The sequence below is a fragment of the Mauremys reevesii genome, linkage group 1 (assembly GCF_016161935.1).
Source record: "Mauremys reevesii isolate NIE-2019 linkage group 1, ASM1616193v1, whole genome shotgun sequence".
Lineage (NCBI taxonomy): Eukaryota > Metazoa > Chordata > Testudines > Geoemydidae > Mauremys > Mauremys reevesii.
The window spans coordinates 11899267-11912490 of record NC_052623.1 but is presented as its reverse complement, the minus strand read 5'-3'; positions in this window follow the sequence as shown (position 1 = coordinate 11912490).

Sequence of the window (13224 nt, the reverse complement as noted above, 5' to 3'; positions counted from 1 at the left end):
TGGTAGGCAGTAAATAGGATGATAAGTCAAACAGGTGTTAGGATGATAATTACCCTATGGGGTTACAGCTGCGGCTGTGTAAATTTTGTTAACCAATTAGCAACTGCTTGCTTGCCTGCTTCAAGAGTATAAAGATGTATGCTGGAGAGAAATAAATGACTTTTGCTGCCAATCAAACTGACTGAAGAGCTTTGTTCATATACGCCTGCGATGCAACAAATGGTGACCCCGACGTGATTGAATGAGGACAGTGTTGGTGGCCTGAACTGAAAAGAAGAAAAGGAGGCGCACCTGAGTCTCAGTGTCGAGCGGCTAGGAGCCGCAGGGCGTCCGAAAAGAGGGGCGCACCTGAGCTCAGTGTCGAGCGGCGGCCGCAGGGCGTCCGAAGAGAAGGGCGCACCTGAGTTCAGTGTTGAGCGGCTAGGAGCCGCAGGGCGTCCGAAAAGAGGGGCGCACCTGAGCTCAGTGTCGAGCGGCAAGCCGCAGGGCGTCTGAAAAGGGAGGCACACCCCAGCCCAGAGGTGAGCAGCTAATATGGGAACCACTGCATCAGCGGAAGAAAGGACGGTGCATGAATGTTTGATGCGCATCGCGGAGCGGCAGGGAGAGAAGCTCCCCTCTAATACGTTATCCCGTCTGCTGCGGTGGGGACGGAGAAGGGGACTTTCTGTTCAACCAAGTACAATTTTTGATAAAACTGTTTGGGAGCGGCTAGGCTCCGAGCTTTGGAAGTCGGTGGCTCAGGGCGATAAGGAGGCCTTCTCCCTGAGTCCAGTATGGAATAAGGCGAAGGAGATAGTAGAAACTCTCACGGCCGAGGCAGGAGTGCAGGCGGCCCTTTCTGAGCTTTGCCGCCCAACGCCCGGAATGCCTTCTGTGTTGCCGGTTGGAGCCAGAGAGTTTTTCGGTGGTGAGGACACGGTGATACCTTTGTCTTCCGACCCCTTCCCCATGGATGATGTTGCCCCTGCTACGGCTCCACTACCCTCCAATGTGGCTATTGGCCCCGACATGATTGATCCTGCTACGGTCCCGTTACCCCCCGATACGCCCGAGCCTATGGAGACAGCCTTGCCGTATGCACCCCCTCCAAAGCCATGCCATGTCCATGGGGCCTGGGGGTGCCACGATTGCGGGGGGACAGAGGAGGCTCGGGTGGAACATGTGCCATCGAACCCATATCCCGATTTGACTACGTTTACTCAGTTTACTCAGTCTGATGCCTTCTATAAGGAGATGGAGCGCCAGGGTCGACAGCTGCAGCATATATGTGACAAGTTGGACCAATTGGAAGGTCTTCCACCTGGATCATCGCGATCGCATCTTCACAAGTGCTTTCATTCGACTCGCCCCCCCGCCCCGCCTGGCCCCGGGGACCCTCCAACTGGGGACCCTCCGGATCCGGTACAGCGCTGGCATGGAGTTTTAAGAGAAGCCATCCTTGAAGGTCTAACACCTGAGGCCTTTCCGGTGATTACGCCAGACCCTCAACACCCTAATCATAGACGGTGGGCTCCTTTGGACTGGAAGTTGATCCGTGAGGCACAGAAATCGATCATGGCTTATGGACTAGATAATCCGTATGTACAGTCTATCATTGAACAGGTATTTGCTGGCCAAGCAATGTGTCCGTATGATGCGATTAAGCTAGCTGACATGCTTCTTACACCTACACAGAAATTGTTGTGGAAAGATGATTGGGCTAAGAGAGTTGACTTGGCTCTTGTCCGCAATTTGGATTTACGGATGATGATCCTCGGCGCGTGGCCACTGCTGATATGTTTTGGGAGCCGGTCGCTTTGTTGACCCGCATTTGCAAGCCTGCCTCGATCCCCGGATCCTGCAGCAGTCGCAGGAACTGGCTTTGGCTGCCTTTAAAGCGGTGCCCCAGATGGGAAAGCCGAGCCCTCCCTACGCTAAAATTATGCAAGGCCCATCGGAACCGTATTCCACCTTTTTGGATCGCCTTCGAGAGGCTATTGATAGATCTCCTAATCTGACGCCAGAGGCCAGAACTGCAGTTGGACTTGATCTTGCAACCCAGAATGCAAATCCCACTTGCCGCCGTATATTAGCCACCTTGCCCAAGACTGCGACCCTGATGGAAATGATTGAGGCATGTGGTAGGGCCGCTATGCTTGAGGAGACGGATAAGGCAGCAATTCATGCTAAGGCACAGGCCTCTGCACTGGCCGTGGCGTTACAACCCCTGCTCGGGCGACAGCGGGGGGCTAGAAAACCGACCCGGCCAGCCGGCCCCTGTTTTGGTTGCGGAAAACCCGGGCATTTCCGGCGGGACTGCCCTATGCAAAATGAGCAGCGGGCCTCTGATGTGTTACCTGAAGCTGCAACTGGCGCTTGCACACGATGTGATAAGTTTGGACATCGCGCCACCGACTGTTGGGCGCGTTACAAGAAGGATGGAACACCGCTGCCGGGAAACGGATCACGGAGCGCCCCTCGGAGGAGCGCGACGACACAAGTGCCTCCACCCGCCAACCCGGCTGCCTGGAACACCTCACCGGAGCAACCCGTGGCAGTGCCGGAGTGGATTTGGCCACAGCGACAGATGTAGTTTTAGAGACTGACGAGGTTCAAGTTCTTCCTTCCAACACCGATGGTCCATTAGGATTTGGCCTGAGTGCCCTTTTGATTGGCCGCTCGTCAACATCAAAACAAGGTATTTTTGTTTTGCCTGGCCTTATTGATGCCGACTATACGGGGAATATTGGGATAATGGTACGTGCCCTTTGTCCCCCTGTGACTATAACTGCTGGTACACGTCTTGCTCAGTTAATACCTTTCAAGGGATGTGTGCCCCGATCGACCCCGATTGACCGCGGGTCTCGAGGGTTTGGATCCACTGGCCCTCCCCACACTGCCTTTGCTATGGACATCACTTTGCGCAAGCCCACCCGAACTGCTCGGCTTCAGGGATCCGATGGGCGGCAGATCACTCAGGGAGCTTTTATTGGGGATGCAATGCAGAGTGGGGTAACTGAGGCACCTGTGACGACAGAGGTAGAAGATCCTGTGTTTACCTTGGAATCAGCGCCCACTGGAGCGGTTGCAGCTGAGGCCCCCCATGCAGAATGATGTAGGAGATGCGCCATCTAACCTAGTATCAGAATGCCCAGGGGCAGTTGTAAATGGGGCCCCTCTACAGAGCGCCATGTGTCCTCAAGAACTGCCTGTGTGTGGAAAGGGAGACGAAGAGGAGCAAGAGAATTTAGCTGTGCAGCTGGCAGATACTGGCTCACCCATTTTTAGTATTGAAAGCTCTGGGGCTCAAAAAACATTTGTGCCTGTTACAGCTGCAGCAATTGAAGAACAAATCATTGCAGAAACTGTAACATCTATGGAAACCTCAGCTGAAACTTTAAAGCCTTTAGAAGCAGTGCCTGGAAAACTATTTCCTGAACTAGTCCAAGATATTACCACTGCTCATTCGGGATTTGAGGCTGCAAACAGTAGGACTGAAGAAACTGCACCAGTGTCAGTATCAGAGATGACTGCTGCAATGGTGGATGGAATGACTGAGAAAGCAACAAGATGTACACACCCTGAGCCCCTGGAGGACAACTGCTTGTTAGCTGTGCCAGGATCCTTTTTGTTTGATCCTCCCTGAATGATTTAATTGATTGAAATAATTTTTGCTTTGCCTGAATGTATAGGATGATATCCTGATAATTTCCCCCGTAGAACTTGAACCACGATGGTGGTGGAACAGAAGAAAAAACACTCACATCATTGATATTGCCAATGTCTAGAAATTCCTGACTAAAAGGGCATTGAGAACTGACCCTGGTAAAGAAGCAAAGAATTGCACACTGGCAGGAAAAAATTTGGGACTCCTGCTAAAAAATGTGGTATTGATTGGATTTTGGGGTTTATTTTACAGGCTGCGCCCTGTGTTGTGGAATTTTTTTTAGCATGTATTGCCCTCCCTAATTGGATTGTAAATGGTATTACCCCCCCCCCATTACTACCCCTGTTTTTTAGAGCCTAATTGTTTTTTGTTTTTAAAGTTTGAGAAAACTCAGCCAAAAGGTTTGTTGAGTATTCTCAAAGGGGGGGGAGTTTATGGTGTTATTTAGGCATAAATTTAGGTAATTTGGGAGAATGGCTTTGAATTTATGTGACCCAAAATACCTTTATGTAAAGTGCTTTGGATCGGGCCCAGGCAGGCACGCGATAGATAGAGAACTTGAAGAGGAAAAAAGGATCGGGCCCAGGCGGCGGGCAACAGACAAGAAGCTTCGAAAACTGGTTGATAACCTTGAGGGTGTAGTTGATAGAGAAGGTAATTAACTACAAGCGAGTAATGTTAGGCAGAGTAAAAGTTAACTCTGTGATTGCTAGAGGGAACAGCAGTTGAATTTTGCAAAGTTGCTAAAGAGTAAAGTTTTGGTGTTTTTGAAATGTTTGTAAATAAATTTAGGTAAAGTTATTAGTTTGTCATGGTTTGGTTATAAATAATTTTGTTGTATTAGCTGAAGAATGTATATAGTGCTATGTAATTGAAATTGTATTAGGCTTAAGGGCATATAAGTGGTGATGTTTTTTGTTTGTGTTTAAAAGTAGAAGTTAAAAGTAAAAAATTTTTAAGCTGTTAATAGCTTTGAACTTAGAAGTAAGCCAAGATGCAATTGTATTCCTGTAAATGATTTACTTGATGAAGTGATTCCCCTGTTTTGTCTGAAATTAATAAGGGTATTTGTGTATTTTAAGTAATGATTGATTGCCCAGTAGGGGTATATTTGTTTTTGTATTTTAGATAATTGAGCAATATGGATGTTAGCTGCTTAGTATTTGATATACCATGCATTTGTTTACAGAGTTAAATTTATGTTATGTGTTTTATGTTTGTTTGTTTGTTTCTTTGTTTGTTTCTGGCCAGAATTGTTTTTTGCATTTTATGTGGTTTATGTTGTGTTTTTTCTAGGACCCCCCCTCCCTCAGTGTCAGTTTGATCGCCTGACATCTGAGGGATGATTTGGTAATAGAAGTTTGCCACAAGTTGGTGTGCTATAGAGAAGGGGGGAATCCTGTAGAATTTACACCATTTATTTGTTGTGCTTTGTTTTTGTTTGGTGTTGTTGGGGTTATGTTAAGAATTGCATGGTTATATAGGTTGGTTTTATAAAGTTTTAATTTTGGTTTGTGATAGATTGTAGTGTTATGATGTTATGAGTTGGGAATGTTTTGCTTATGCCTTTTTTCTTTTTTTTTAATTTTTTTATTTTGAGAAAAGGCGGGAGATGTGGGAACTTGGCAGATAAGTATGTGAGAGCTGAAGTGTTTAGACTTCAAGGTCGAGGCTAGTTTTTATCTGCTGGTAGGCAGTAAATAGGATGATAAGTCAAACAGGTGTTAGGATGATAATTACCCTATGGGGTTACAGCTGCGGCTGTGTAAATTTTGTTAACCAATTAGCAACTGCTTGCTTGCCTGCTTCAAGAGTATAAAGATGTATGCTGGAGAGAAATAAATGACTTTGCTGCCAATCAAACTGACTGAAGAGCTTTGTTCATATACGCCTGCGATGCAACATGTCACACCTATTAACTCGTGTTTGATTGTATGAACGATCTGTACCCTTATGTCTTTGGCACTTGGCGTGCAGGTCTCCGCTCCCAGAGGGAGGTTCTAGGATATAAGCTGCACCCCAAGAGTGGGCCTATAAAACAAGACTTAGAGTAGGGCCTGAACCCTGCTCCAACTCAAAAACACCTGGGTCCAGTGTGTGGGACCCAAACACGGCTGCCTGGCAGGTGTCCGGGTGCGGGAGCTTGAGTGGGGCTGTGACAGTAAACCTGGAGCTGGTGCATGGATGCTAGGGGACTGGGAGTTGACCAGGAGTGGAGCTGGGTGATCCCAAACCTGCAGGGAAGTGTACACAAGATCTTCTCTTCACCCTAATGTGGCCCACTCTCCTCTGCCCTCAGTGTTTCCCCGAGTGCTCCAGTTCCCAGACTGATCCAGCCAGAATCCCTGAAGGAAACATTTCCTGAACCAGGCAGTGCTGGTTTGGGGTCAGGGACAGGATTTGTCTCTCCCTGGGAAAGTGCTCCCCAGAATGGAAGAGGCAGGGAATCCCTGTTCTACTGGATTTCGTCCCACCCACCCCCCTCCATGCATTTTGGTTCTTTTTCTCTCCTTTCCTTTCTAACCGCCCCCCCCCCCGCCCTCCCCACACACACACACCAGCAGCTTCTCTGTATCAAGATCAGCAGCGAGGATATATTGAACCCACAACTTCCCCCATCTGCACTGTGTCAGTTTTGGCAGCTTTCTTGTTGGGAACACATTGCTAGAGTGAAAGACCAGCAAGTCCTGAAGTGGGGCACACCGAGAAATGCCACAATATGGCCATTGATCACCTGGGTGCCAAAAGCTTTGGTGGCACAACAGACCTACCATTGCGTGAATATGCAACCTGACCCCCTTAAACACCTTCCCAAAGATCAATCCGGGCAGCGCTCAGTTTGCAAGGAGACTATGTTCCTTTGGGATTTGCCATGATGATGATGATGCCTGATGGGACGAATGGTTCCCCAGATACTGTAGCAAAAGGTCTGTTGATCCAGTAATTTGTGTGAGGCTGAGATCTGACAAACAGAAACTACAGGTGACACTCGCTGAACAAGGAAAGTGAGAGGAACATTTTCAGGGGGTCACATATTGTGTGTGTGATGGGTAGTGCGGAAAACACTCTCTCAGTTGTTTTTGCTCTGTAGCTTGGTTTGCTTTTCTACTCTGGTACAGACCAGAATGTAGTCTTTTTCAGGACATGGATGTATGTCCTTGATAAAATACAAAATTGGATCTCAGAGATTTCTGGTTTGATAAATATTTTGCTGTGACAAGCTGTACCCCAGAACAACACCTTGGTACCCCCATATTCACCACTTTTATATAGTTGCCACAAAACTTGTACAAACTATGTCATGTGAGGTGTGAATGGAAAAGCTGTGGTTTCCTGAATATGATTATCCTATTTGTATACGTCTCATTTTTCTATCTGAAGTTTTGAATATTGACTCTGTACCTGTATTTCAAATGTGTTTGTTCCTGTAGTAACTTCCACAAGGTAGTTTACATCCAGGCGAGCCAGCACACTGTGAATGGACTATTCAAGTTGATGGCCCATCAGTGAGCACAATGGGCCATGGGAGAAGCTTGCCCCCACCTGATGGACTTTCCTCTAGACGTTGTAGCCAGTATACAGGTATGGTCCCTGCTATGACTTATTGAAGCACGCAAGGGCATGTGACCAGCTCATGTGACACCGGACTTCATCTTGTGCCTGTACTTTCCCACTAACTGTGCTGGGGACTTTGTTTGTGACAATGAAATTCCCTGCACCTGGCAGAAGCTATAAAAGGGGGAAGTGACATGATCACTTGGGCTCACTCCCCCCACAACTCAACACCTCAAAACATGGCTAGAGGGAAAAGATTTTGACTGGGGAGCTGGTCCCAGGAGAAAGGAGAAATCCTGCCCTGTGAATGGAAGATTGGTGAACTGTTTGTACCATCACTGAGATACTGCTTGATTCACACCCTGTCTACTTCATAGAACTCAGATTGCGATTTTGCTTTATTTCTTAGGTAATCTACTTTGATCTGTACATTTATTACTTATAATCACTTAAAATCTATCCTTCTGTAGTTAATAAATCTGTTTTATATTTTTTACCTAATACAGTGTGTTGTTTGAAATGCAAAAGGGAAATCTGCTCAAGTAGAGGGGCTGGTGCATTGTGCTCTCCACATTGAGGGAGGGATAGACTGGGTAATAACCTTACACTGGTCAGGCTTCTGACCAAGGCAGGACGGTACAGCTCTGGGGTCCTAGAATGGCAAGCTGGGGGGAATTGGCTGGAACCCCTCTATTGTTGGCTCATGAGTGGCTGGCGAAAGCATTCATACAACTCATCCGGGTGTGTCCCTGCCTGTGAATGTTTGGCTGAGTGCAGGACCTGGAGGGGTCTGCAACTTTTCACATAATCACAGTGTGAGAGGGGATTCAGATTAGTGTGCCAAAGGATTCAGCGGTACTCCATTTCAGGGTTGCACTCCAGGAAAGTCCGGCACAGCGAGCAGGACGAAATGCACAATTTTGTTGTTCTGAGTGAGATTTGCACTTCTTACACTGGTGTAGAGATTTTAAATGAGATTTTAAGTGTGGTGGCTGGAGATCAGTCAAAGAGGTTATCTGTTTGTTATTTTCTGTTTGCTTATTTTGGGAAAAGGACACACAGACAGGAAAGCACCAAAGTGAAAAGAGTGAAAACAGCAAAATGATTGTGAAATCAGAGCTATTCAGATTGCAGGCAGTAGAAAAAGAACATTGGAGAATTTTGCAGCTAAACCCAGCAGAGGCTGCCAGAGAAGAGGATGAACACAGAAGGGATATGGAACCAAAACAACAAGAAACTGAGGAGAAAGAGAGAGCACGGAATCACCATTTGGACTTCCTAGAAAAGCAGAACCAGAACCTTCCCACTCCACTGATTCCCAGCTCTCCAAAAATCCTCAAATGGGAACAGCTGTGTCCTGCATACAATGAGGCAGGGGATATTGCTGAATACTTGACTACCTTTGAGAGGCTGTGTGTGATTCATAAGATTCCTCATGACCAGAAGATGCCCACTATAGTTGCTGATTTAACTGGTAAAGCACTGGATATAGTCAATAAAATGCCAAATGATGGTGCTTTAGATTATTGTAAATTATTGTAAATTGAAACAATTTTAGATTAGCCCTGAAACATATAGAGTGAAAATTAGGAATCTTAAGAGGGGTGCTGGTATATAAAGTGGAATATGTAAACAAAATGAAAGATTTGATGGGAAAATGGGTAAGGGGTCAAGGTGTTACATGCTTTGAAGGAATGTTTGACCTTGTTTCTCAGGAGCACTTCTGAAATATAGATAAAGATGATGTAAAACAGTGTCTATGGGACAAAAAGGCCAAAACTGTGGATGAGATGGCTTCTCTAGCTGATGATTTTGAGCAGACACACACCTTTATTGTAAATAAACTACAGCCAGAGGGGTTTATACTGGGTGGGAAGCATGGACACATTTTACCCCATTCCTCTAATCCCCAACCCTAATCTGATGCAAAAACAAGAGAGTCCAGAAGGTGCTACCATTGTAATTCACTGATCACCTGAAGAATAAATTCCCTGTGCTCAGAGGAAGCAGGCAGCAGATAGCCCAGGTCAATGCTGAGATTCTGATCGCACAAGCACCTCAGGCAGCTGTCACTTATCATTCTAGGTTTGTAAAATTAGCCTCTGCACAACTAGGGATGAAGCACTGTCAGCATTAATGGCAGGGAACACCTTGCGTGGGAAGATAAAGGGGCAGAAATTTCAGTGGTTACGAGGAGTGTAGTGCAACAAGGTGACATACTGACAGGACAGATGGCAGAGGTTTTATTATTTGGTGGTTACAAAACCTTTTTGCCTTTGGCTCACATGCACATCAAAACAGAGGGTTTGGAAGCTGTATGATCAGTGGGGGTTGTAGACGATAACCCTATTGACATGCTAATTGGCAATGAATTTCTTCCATATTGCTCAGGCTGTTAAAGTGTCCGTCTGCAGCAAGAAGGAGCGTTCTGCTGGGCCCTCAGAGGGAAAGGGGAAAGTCCCAGGAACTGCTGAAGGAAAGAGAGAGTCTCCTTGATTCCCCTGCAGGAGGGGGAAGCTGCATGCTTCCAGGGGTAGGAGTAGTTGAGACCAACTCCTGCCCTTCAGCTGAAGGCAGCGCTGCCTCAGGGAGAAAAATGTCCATGTTGCTGCTAAACAAGGGACAAACCCAATGCTAGGGAGATGTGTCCCAGAGGGGAGCCCAGAGAAGTGTGATAAACTCATAGAAACCACTCAGGAGGTGGGTGTGGGTTCCTTTAACACTGCAGCAGGAGGTAACACCACCTGATGACGGGAGGGGAGGTGTGTAGCCTGCCCCTGAGTCAACTGTCCAGGCTGTTAGCTGTGAGCCATTCCCGGCTGACAAGGGGATAGTTCCCCCTCTAGAGAGCATAGGGGTATGTGTCCTAGAGGGGACCCAGAGGAGGAAACTGGGGAGGAATAGTGGAGGTACAGGAATGTCTCCTCTCCAGGGGCGGCTCTACATTTTTGGCCGCCCCAAGCAGTCATGCGCGGGAGGCGCCCCGGAGCCGCGGGAGCAGCGGACCTCCCGTGGGCATGACTGTAGAGGGACCGCTGGTCCCGCGGGGCTCGGCTGGACCTCCCGCGGCTGCGGACGGCTCGCGGGTCCGGCGGCTCCGCTTGAGCTGCCGCAGTCATGCCTGCGGGAGGTCCAGCCGAGCCGTGGGACGAGCGCCCCCTCCGCAGTCATGCCTGCGGCAGGTCCAGTCGTCCCGGGGCTCCGGTGAACCTCCCGCAGGCATGACTGCGGCAGGTCCGCCGGCCCAGCCTGCCGCCCCCCCCCGGCCGCAGGGGACGCCCCCTAGATTTTGCCGCCCTAGGCACCAGCTTGTTTTGCTGGTGCCTAGAGCCGCCCCTGCTCCTCTCTGATCACATGGGGGAGGATACCCAGAACAGAATGGCTGATTCAGCATCTGTGCTCCCAGGCACCCAACCTGTGACTCAGGCTTTGACAGGGAACGGACCTCTGGGAGCAGAGCTGTGACACACCTGACCTCTCAGGGACGGAGAGAGGGCACACCAATCTAGGTAGCTATTTTTCAGGACTCTGTTCCCTATGTGCTTGTGAAAACTTTCTCTTTAAGACAGGATGCAGGTCCAACCGAATAAATGGCTGTCTGCGGAAATGCTAATGACCCAACTGAAAGAGGTGAGGAGGAAATTCCCCTGGCTGGGAAAACACAGAAAGCAGCTGTGAAAAGACACACCTGTTAGCCCAGACAGCACAGATCACAACCCTCTAGGAAAGGGGGAGGGGAAAGTCCAAGTGTTGGGAGTGGGGAATCACAGGGAAGGTCCAAGAGAGGGGTGGATTTTTTCCATGGGCATAACCCTGGGGTTGGGAAGCAGCTCCACAGAGGGTTATCCACCATGCAAAGTCTCCTTACATCCTTACCTCACCAGACCCCAGCATACCAAGACCCCAAAGATGACCTTAGACTGAGATCCCTACTGAAGGGGACACTTAGGGGAAAGGAAAACCAGTAACTAAACACATGTTAAGGTTCAGGGAGGAGTTGAAAGACACAATGGGTATTGAATAAATCAAAGTGTCCAAGCAGAAGGTGTGGTGTAATAAAAATATGTGAAAACACCTACCTGTGATAAAAGATTTGGTGTTATTGTTAAATCTCATGATGCAATGTCTGTTGCTAATGGGAAATCTTATAACAAAGAATTTGATACTGATGGTAAATCCTATGAAAAGGTGTAACATGCACAATTTTGGGGAAAAGCTTTCGGACCTGCTACAAATAGTAAACAAGAAGCCCTATGGGGATACGGCTTCTCAGCTAACATGTGTAAACAGGCTCAAAGCTCGTCACAGCAGGGAAACCATAATAAATCTGGTCTGCTGTGAGGGGAAAGGGAAACTGAGGCACACCACTGCATGGCATTGGTGAATATCTGTATTCAGTTGTCACCAGTTGGAAAAGCTCAGTGGTTGACAAATGCTGCACAGATACAAAGAGAGGCTTTCTAGTGACCCAGAGAAGGCACACAGAACTTTTTAAAAACACATGTTTGCAACACTTGAACATTGTATGTTCCAAACCTTAAGAAGGCCTTGGGCACACTGCCTCCGAACTAGTCAGTGACTAACACTCCTGCAGAAAATTAAGGGGGGAGGTGTGACATTCTGTGCCCAAAGCAACACCTTGGCACTCCCATATTGAACATGTTGATGTGATTATGATGTATTTTACACAAAGTATATCATGTAAGGTATCAATGAAAAAGTTATGATTTGCTGAATATGATTACCCTCTTTGTATGCATGTAGCATTTTTCCACCTGAAGTTCTGAAAGCGTGCGAGGGCATGTGACCAGTTCATGTGACACTGGACTCCTTTTGTGCCTGTACTTTTCCACTAACTGCACTGGGGGCTTTTGCTTGGAAAAATGACGTTCCCTCCACATGACAGGAGCCATAAAAGGTGGAAGTAATAAAATCACTTGCCCTCACTCCCCCCATAACTCAACACCTGGAAACACCTCAGGAACAAGGACTGAACTGGGGATTTGGTCCCAGGCTGAAGGGATTTCTAGCCTGTTGTAAGGAGGCAGCCTTTGGCGGGACACTACTGAGAGTATCAATTCAGGACTAATTGCTTAGAGCAGGGCAGTCACAGCCCAAGGCTGGGGTTCAATCACTACTAAGGCCTTGGCTACACTGGCGCTTTACGGTGCTGCAACTTTCTCGCTCAGGGGTGTGAAAAAACACCCCCCTGAGCGCAGCAAGTTACAGCGCTGCAAAGCGCCAGTGTAAACAGCGCCCCAGCGCTGGGAGAACGGCTCCCAGCGCTGTAAGCTAATCCCCACGGGGAGGTGGAGTACGTGCAGCGCTGGGAGAGCTCTCTCCCAGCGCAGGCGTCCTGACCACACTCGCACTTCAAAGCGCTCCCGCGGCAGTGCTGTACAGCTGCAAGTGTAGCCATACCCTAAGGCAAACCAAACCAGCCAGACAGAGAAGACTTCGGTTTTACCCCACTGGCTAACCTGAAGTCACACAAGCAATTCCCTCAGATACTCCAGTTCCCTTGTATCACCACCAGCACCACTCCTTACGGGCATGAATGGTTATGAAAAACAATTCCCCAATAAAAGAAAAATGTTGCTCCCGATCCAAAAGGACCAAAGCCCAGACCCAGGTCAGTACAAAAGCCAGATCTTACCCACAAATCATGCTGTTGTCAATCCTTTCGAATCTAAAATCTAGAGGTTATTTATAACAAGAAAGAAATATAGATGAGAGTTAAAATGGGTTCAGTGGAATCAATTCCATACAACCATTGCAAAGTTCTTGGCTCCAGTTTGTTTCAGGCGTGATGGGATTACTGCCAGTTTACTGTCTGGTGCATTGTCCTCTCCACACTAAGGGTGGGGCAGACAGAGTAATAAACTTACCCTTGCCTGGCTTCTGACCAGGGTAAGACAGTGCAGCTCTGGAGTCCTAGGCTGGGGAGCTGGGGGCGGGGTGGAATTGGCTGGACCTTCTCTAGTGTTGATTCATGAGTACCTAGTAAAAGCATTCATGTA